This window comes from Equus caballus, chromosome 6 (genome assembly GCF_041296265.1).
Source record: "Equus caballus isolate H_3958 breed thoroughbred chromosome 6, TB-T2T, whole genome shotgun sequence".
Taxonomy (NCBI): domain Eukaryota; kingdom Metazoa; phylum Chordata; class Mammalia; order Perissodactyla; family Equidae; genus Equus; species Equus caballus.
The window spans coordinates 50,569,226-50,578,821 of record NC_091689.1 but is presented as its reverse complement, the minus strand read 5'-3'; positions in this window follow the sequence as shown (position 1 = coordinate 50,578,821).

The following is a 9,596-nucleotide window of genomic DNA, read 5'->3' as shown; positions in this document are numbered from 1 at the left end:
ACACACACATACACAAACACACACTAGCCTAGAGATGAAAGGGGGAAAACAAAGAGTTTTGGAAAAATAGTTCAAACATGGAAGGAGAAAATGGCACAAAAACAGTTACCTGTTTTCACCATTTTTAGCCTGAAGGAAGACCAAATTCAACTCCATTTATGTGACTAAAACTTCAAGAAGAACCTTTCAGTCTTTCATTTGTCAAAAAAAAATGGAGGATAGCATACAAGAAAACCACAGCCAGTGGAAAATGATGATGGAATCCCAGAAAGGAGAGAGCCGGAGAGTGGGAATAACAAATTCAGTGTATAAACTCTGCCCCAAATTCTGGCTGACAACAAAGCAATGCTGTGTGAAAAAGACTACACCTAAGGATAAACTAGAGAACTAAAATGAGATTTGACCTGCCAGCCCAGAGACAGGTTTCAGTTCCAGTCCCACTAATCAGTTGCCTTTTAACAAATAATATCAATACTCTTCAGAGAAATATAAGTGTACCCTGAGTCCTCTTAAGGGATTCAAGATTTAAAGTAACATAACGTATACAAAAACTAGAAAAATGTGACCTATCTGAAGAGAAATGGTACTCCAATAAGACCATTTCCAAGATGAACCAATTTTTAAATTATCAGAGAAATATTTTTAAAGCAGAATTAAAAGAATGCTCAAGGATGTCTAAGAAAATATACTCACAATAAATAAAAAGATGGAAAGTCCCAGTAAGTGGTATAAAACACAACATTTACAAAAAATATAGAATATAGAAAATGTAAAATTCACTTTACTGGTTTCATGGCACAGTGGATGAAAAGGAGTCACTTAATGTAGATTACTAGAAATAATCTTATCTGACGTTGAGCAAAAATAAATTTTAAAAAGGAGATCAATGATATAATACCAAATTTAAAACATATGTGTAATTAGAATCATACATGCAGGAGCATGAAACATTTGGCAGAAAAATATTTGACCTAATAATGGCTGAAATGAATCCAAATTTGTTGAAAAACACAAACCTAGATTCAGAGAGTCAAACAAGGTCCATAAGAACTATGTCATGGAAGTGACATCACCATCTCGGTGAAGTGAACTTCCCCAAGACTCTCTCATCTCCAAATACAACAGAAAGAGGAATCCATACTCCAACAGAGGACATCCTAACACAGCACAAAAACATCAGAGAGACACACAGCCACACGATGGAAGGTGGAGTGGATGGAGCCCCACTCAGAGGAGCAGGAATAGGGTAAGAGAGACTTTCTTCACTCCCACCTCTAATGACTGATTTGTAACCATGGGGGTCTCCAAGAGGGAAGGAAACTGGGAGAGGATACTCATGCACAGGAACATCATGGAATCCTGCGGTCCCTTGCAGCCTAGAGGGAAGCCCTACAATAGGGCAAAAGCTTCTGCAGGTGGTCACATCATTAAGCCAACACCCCGGGAGACCCGATAGTGAGAATATGGCAAGCAAGCCCTGAGAGCATGCAGGAGAAAGTGTTCCTCAAACCACCCGCCACTCACCCATTCCACTGCCTGGGATCTTAGCTGAAAGCAGAATGCTCAGAATACACAGCCCCTGACCTCAACCCTGTGGTGAAAGGCAGTAAATGAAACCAAATAATATCAGAATGCCTAAGATCTGCTGCACCTCCTCTAGCAATATCAGACACTACATCAAATTTCCAGACCCAATAGAAAATGACAAGTACCCAGAATTCAGTCCTGAGGACACAGCAATATGTAATCTAAATGACAAGGAATTCAAAAGAGCTATCATCAAAAAACTCAATGAGGGAATAGAGAATATAGAGAAACAATTCTACAAGTTCAGGAGCCCTAGCACAAAACAGATTAAGACTATAAAATAGAACCAATAAGAAGTATTAGAGATGAAAGACACAATGGATGAGATAAAACAAAATAGAGATCCCCTGAACAATCAAGTGGACATCATAGAGCAGAGTACCAGCATAAGTGAAGATAGACATGTTGAAATGCTACAGACAGAGGAGGAGAGAGAACTAACCCTAAAAAGAAATGGAGAAATTCTCCGAGAAATATCTGACTCAATTAGGAAATGCAAGATAAGAATTATAGGTATTTCATAAGGAGAAGAGAAGGAGACTGGAGCAGAAAGCGTGTTCAAAGAAATAATACCAGAGGACTTCGAAAACCCAGGGAAAGAAAGGGACATCTGTGTGGAGGAGTCTTCCAGATCTCCCAGATTTGTCAATGTAAAAAGACCTACAGCAAGGCCTATAATAGTAAAACTGAAATACTGAACAACAAAGAAAGAATACTAAGGGCCCCAAGGCAGAAGAAAATAACCTATAAAGGATCTCCTATCACGCTTTCAGCCAATTTCTCTGCAGAAACCTTGCAAGCTAGGAGAGAATGGAACAACATATTCAAATCTTTAAAAGACAAAAATCAAGAGCCAAGAATACTCTATCCAGCAAAAATATCCTTCAGATATGAAGGAGAAATTAAATCTTTCCCAGACAAACAAAAGCTAAGGGACTTCATAGCCGCGAGACGCCCCTACAAGAAATCCTTAAGAAGGCCCTCATACCTGAAAAGAAAGCTGGAGAAAGGGGTCACAAAACACAGATTAAGGAGATAAATAGGTAGACGTAATCAGAATAGGATAGAAAATACTCAAGTATAGCATTAATATAAAGGGTACGAAAACACCAAAAACAAAGATAATCCTGTCATTTTAACCACAAACTCACAGCACAAGATGGAATAAGATTTGAGAAAAACAACTTAGGAGGGGAGGCAGAAAGGTACTTAATCAATTTAGACCAAGGAAATAAGAGGCCATCAGAAAATTGACTTTTTACACACGAGCTGCTGACTGCAAACCTCAGGATAATCACTAAAGAGAAAATCAGAACAGAGACACAAATAATAAACAAGGAGAAAACAAACAAACACATCATGAAAAACTATGTAATGCAATGGGTACAGCAAAACATACAGAACAAGAAACAAAGTTAATGCAGGAAAACCAGATAATGAGTGATAAAATGACAACATTAAGCCCTCATACATCAATAACCACCTAAACGCAAATAGATTGAATTCTCCAATAAAAAGACACAGAATGGTGAGATGGATTAAAGAACAAGACACAACAATGTGCTGCCTCAAGGAAAAACATCTCAGCTCCAGTGACAAACACATGCTCAGAGTGAAGGGAAGGAAGGGGATACTCTAAGCAAATGGGAAATGAAAGCAGGTGTTGCAATACTTATATCAGACAAACTAGACTTCAAGATAAGACAGGTAAAGAGCGACAAAGAGGGGCAGTATATAATGATCAAATGGACAGTCCATCAAGAAGAAATAAGATGTAAATATGTGTACCCCCAACACAGGCACACCAAAGTTCATAATGCAACTGTTAACAAACCTAAAAACAGATAGTAATAAGAACAAAATAATAGTAAAGGACGTCAACACTCCACTCACATCAATGGCTAGATCATCCAGACAGAAAATCAACATGGAAACAGTGGAACTAAATGAAAAACTAAACCAGTTGGACTTAAGAGACATATATGGAACACTGTATCCAAAAACAGCAGAATTCACCTTCTTCTCAAGCACACACAGAACATTCTCAAGGATGGACTATATGTTGGGAAACAAGGCAAGCCTCAAAAAATTTAAGAAAATTGAAATAATGACAAGCATCATTTCTGATCTTAAAGTTATAAAGCTGGAAATTAATTACAAGAAAAAAGCTGAGAAATGAACAAAGATGTGGAGACTAAACAAGACGTTGTTGAACAAACAATGGATCATTGAAGAAATTAAAGGAGAAAACAAAAAATATCTGGAGACAAATGAAAATGATAACATACCATACCAAATCATATCAGATGCAGCAAAGCAGTATTAAGAGGGAAATTCATCCCAATACAGGCACACCTTAAAAAAAGAAAAATCCAAAATAAGGGATCTCAAATTACACTTAACTAAATTAGAAAAGGAAGAACAAACAAAGCCCAAAGTCAGGAGAAGGAGAGAAATAATAAAACTCAGAGCAGAAATAAATGCTATTGAAAACAAAGGCAATAGAAAGGATCAATGAAACAGAGAGCAAGTTCTCTGTGAAGATAAATAAAATTGACATACCCTTAGCAAGACTGACAAAGAAAAAGAGAGAGAAATCTCAGATAAACAAAATTAGGAATGAAAGAAGAGCAATAACAACAGACACCACAGGAATACAATGGATTATAAGAGAATACTAACAAAAATATGTGCCAACAAAATGGATAATCTAGAGCAAATGGATAAATTCTTAGACTCTTGCAACCTCCCAAAGCTGAACCAAAAAGAAACAGAATCTGAATAGATAAATCACAAGGGAAGAGATTAAAACAACCATCCAATGCATCCTAAAGAATAAAACAACAGGGCCAAACTGCTTCCCTGGGGAATATTACCAAACTTTCAGAGAGTATCTAATACCTATCCTTCTCAAGCTATTCAGGAAAACTAGGGAAGATGGAACACTTCCTAATACGTTCTACAAGGCGAACATCACTCTGATACCAAAGCCTGACAAGAATAACACAAAAAAGGAAAACTGCAGGCCAATATCACTGATGAACATAGAGGCAAAAATTCTCAACAAAATTTTGGCAACCCAAATTCAGCAATCTATCAAGAGGATCATAAATCGTGATCACACAGGATTTATATCAGGGACACAGGGATGGTTCAACATCCACAAATCAATCAACATGACACACCACATCAACAAATTGAGGAATAAAAACCACATGATCATCTCAATAGATGCAGAGAATGCATTTGACAAGATCCAATAGCCATTTATGATAAAAACTCTTAACAAAATGGGGATAAAAGGAAATTACCTCAACATAATAAAGGCCATCTATGACAAACCCACAGCCAACATTATACTCAATGGGACAAAACTGAAGGCAATCCCCCTGAGAACAGGAAGAAAACAAGGATGCCCACTATCACCACTCTTATTCACTATAGTAATGGAGGTTTGGGCCAGAGAAATGGGGCAAGAGAAAGGAATAAAAGGAATCCAAATAGAGAGTGAGGAAGTGAAATTCTTAGTGTTTTCAGACAACATCATCTTATATATAGAAAACTCCAAATAATCCAATGGAAAATTAATAGAAATAACAACTGCAGTAAAGTCTCAGGGTACAAAATCAACTTATAAAAATCACTTGCTTTTCTACACTCTAATAAGGAATTTACAGAAAGAGAACTCAAGTATACAATTCCATTTAAAATTGCAACTAAAAGAATAAAGTACCTAGAAATAAATTGAAACAAGGATGTGAAGATCTTACAGAATGAAAACTATAATATATCAGTGAAAAAAATTGATAATGACCTAAAGAGATAGAAAGAGATTCCACGCACGTGGATTGGAAGAAGAAACATAGTTAAAATGTCCATACTACCCAAAGCAATCTACAGATTCAATGCAATCTCTATCAGAATCCCAATGACATTCTTCACAGAAATAGAACCAAGAATACTAAAATTCATATGGGGCAATCAAAGAATTGCCCCTGAATTGCTAAGGCAATCCTGAGAAAAAAGAGCAAAGCTGGAGGCCTCATAATCTCTGACTTCAAAATGTACTACAAAGCCATAGTGATCAACACTGCCTGGAAGTGGTACACAAACAGGCAGACAGATTAATAGAACAGAACTGAAAGCCCAGAAATAAAACCACACATCTACAGATAGCTAATCTTCAACAAAGGTCCAAGGACATACAATGGAGAAAAGATAGTCTCTTCAATAAATGGTGTTGGGAAAACTGGACAGCCACATGCAAATGAATAAAAGTAGACCACTATCTCATGCCATACACAAAAATAAACTCAAAATGGATCAAAGACTTGAAGATATATCCTGAAACTATAAAATTCCTGGAAGATAATATAGGTAGCGCACTCTTTGATATCGAACTAAAAGGGATCTTTTCGAATACCATATCTTCTCAGACAAGGGAAACAAAAGAAAAAATAAACAAGGGGCAGTTCATCACACCAAAGAGCTTCTGGAAGACAATAGAAACTAGAATCAAAACAAAGAAACAGTCCATCAATTGGGAGAAAATATTTGCAAATCATATATCTGAAAAGGGGTTAATCTCCATAATATATAAGGAACTCATACACTGAACAATAAAAAAACAAACAGCCTGATCAAAAAATGGGAAGAGGATATGAACAGACATTTTTCCAAAGAAGATATACAGATGGCCAATAAACACATGAAAGGATGTTCAACATTACCAAACATCAGGGAAATGCAAATCCAAACCACACTAAGAGGGGCCGGCCCTGTGGCTCAGTGGTTAAGTTCACACACTCCACTTTGGCTGCCCAGGATTTGGCTGGATTGGATCCTGGGTGAGAACATGGCACAGCTAATCAGGCCACACTGAGGTAGCATCCCATGTGCCACAACTAGAAGGACTCACAACTAAAATATACAACTATGTCCTGGGGGAATTTGAGGAGAGAAAGCAGAAAAAAAAGGAAGATTGGCAGGAGCTGTTAGCTCAGGTGCAAATCTTTTAAAGAAAACTACACTAAGATACCACCTTACACTTGTTGAAATGTCTATAATCACTAAGAACAAAAAGAACAAACGTTAGAGAGACTGTGGAGAAAAGGGAACCCTCATACCCTGCTGGCAGGAATGCAAACTGGTGCAGCCACTATGGAAAACAGTATGGAGATTTCTCAAAAAACTAAAAATAGAACCATCATAGGACCCAGCTATCCAACTACTGGGTATCTACCCAAATAATTTGAAATCAACAATCCAAATTGTAACACATGCACCCCTATGTTCATTGCAGCACTGTTCACAATAGCCAAGACATGGAAACAATCCATGTGCCCTACCAATGGTGATTGGATGATGAAGATGTGGTATGTATACAATGGAATACTACTCAGCCATAAAAAAGACAAATTCATCCCATTTGTGACAACATGGAATGACCTGAAGGTAATTATGCTAAGTGAAAAAAGCCAGACTTAGAAAGACAAACACCAGAAGATTTTACTCATATGTGGAATATGAACAAACCCACAGACAAAGAAAACAGTTCACTGGTTACCAGGGGAAAAGGGGTGAGGAGTATGCAGAGCAGGTGAAGGGAGCACTTATATGATGACAGTCAAAAAATACTGCACAACTGAAATCTCACATTGATGTAAACTATGATGAACTAAATAAAAAAAATAACTAAATCATGAAGGGGTACCTAATAACTCAACTTCTGAAATAGAGAAAGGGAAAATATTGAAAGCAACCAGAGAATAGGAGGCAATGTTACATGCAATTGGTATGACAACAATATCATAATGGATTGAGGTGTCAATAGAGCTGCATGCTACAACATTTCTTAAGTTCTATGAAATTAACTCGGTTTACACAGACTGTGAAATGTTAAGAGTATATGCTGTAATCTTTAGAACAACCATGAAAATTATAATGTAAACAGGAATAGCCTGGAAGCCAGTATATTAATTGAAATGTAATTCAAAAAAGTATTCAGGTAATCCCAAGGAAGGCAGGAACAGAGGGCAGAAAGATAAAACCAATTATAAAGCCAAAAGTATTTAATTTTGGAACTAACACTTATATCATGTAAAAGACCAAGAGTAATTAAGGAAAAAATTCATCTATGCCAAATTCTTATTCTATTTATTCTTCACCATAAAGATTGTGTTGCCTGGATTAAGGTATAATTCCTTTGGCAAATTCAATTTAGGTTGCCTCTTCTGAAGTGGATATAGTATTTTCCAGACCACAAAAACATGGTTGTAAAAAATCTCATATTACCTATTTTTAAATCTCCTAATATGTATTGGCACATAAAGAATTATTAAAACTTTAGTTGCTGAGCTGGCACCGTGGCTGAATGGTTAAAGTTCTGCCCACTCCACTTTGGTTGCCTGGGTTCATGGGTTCAGATCCCGGGTGTGGACAGCTCCACTCACCAGCCATGCTGTGGAGGCATCCCACATATAAAGTAGAGGAAGATGGGCACAGATGATAGGTCAGGGCTCATCCTCCTTGAACCAAACAAAACAAAACAAAAGGAATATTGGCAACAGATGTTACATCAGGGTGAATCTTCTTCACAAAAACAATAACATAAATAATAACAATAACAAAAGACAAACTTCAGTCTCTCATCCATATCATCATCATCATCTTTATAATAAAACAGAATTCCCCACCGTTACAGTTTATTATACGCAAAGTTATTTTCTCGAAGCCTTGTGATCACTGTGGCAAATATAACGCCAGACTTGATATCTGAACAAAGGAAAATATCTTGACTTGATGTTTTCTGAGTGACTGCTTTTTTTAAATGCTGATAGTTCCACTTTACTTGATATATGAGCTCATACATGTTGGGAGAATTCTTCTTGGTACAGTTAAATACAACAATATGCTTATATATCAGAAACAAGCTTCTAATATTATCTTCTCTTAGATATGTTGATTGTATTGCAAAGTTAGAAATGTAAAAGGTTTATAACTTAACTTACCAGGTGTCACTTGAAGTACGTTACCTGTACATTCAAAATCCATGAATTTTCCTTCTCCCTTTCATCTCTATGTGTCTGGAACTCTGATAGTATATTGAGTGTGGGTCATTTCTAGTGACATAACTTCTACATTGTCTCTGAATTGGCAATTTCAATCTTATCTGACACTCGCTGTTATGATTACCTTTGGATTTGGAAATATTTAGGTCTAAGAAATCCACATCCTCAGGAAGATTTTCATACCTCTTTCACAATTGTTGTAACTGGAGAAGTCATCTCACCATGTTCCTAAACTGAGACCAATACCAACGCTTAAAACAAGTCTAGAGACATGATTAGACATTACAACTCCTCCATGTGTTCCTGATATTGTCTTTTCACAGTTTTTGAATTGTTTAGTCCTTGCTAGCATTTATTTCTGAGATAAATTTATATAAATACATTTAAATATAATTATTTATTAATATTATTATCCTTTATATATATTTCTTAGATATTTATATAAATATTTTTTTCATTATTGTTATATAATTCTAGTGTTTTATTTATTCCACTTGTCTGGTCAATTTAATCAGGCTGGCTGAATTTGTAACCATTAAGTTCAACTTAATGGCTGTGGTGTATTGATGTGCCTGGTGAGAGGATTACATATCTTCACTCTGTGGAGCTCAAGTTGGACACTTCTGAGCTGAAATACTAAAAGGAAGTTCATGGTTTTCTGTAGCTTTTTTCTCTCTGACTCGAAGACCAGCAATGTTCCTTACAGAGGTTGCTCCATAAAACTTGATCCATGAGTGAAGTTGATGTGGGTGAGGGGTCCTATGGCACAAGTAAGAAATAAAGCACTCTTGCTGCAGATGTAAATACTTGCTGATGGAAGCCTCCAGTATTTTGAGATTGTTACTGCAGGAAAATCTCACTCATCTTGACTGATACAATGGTTTTGAATGCTCTATTTGCTTCTTATTTCCTTTTGATTCCTTGCAAGACAACTGTGTT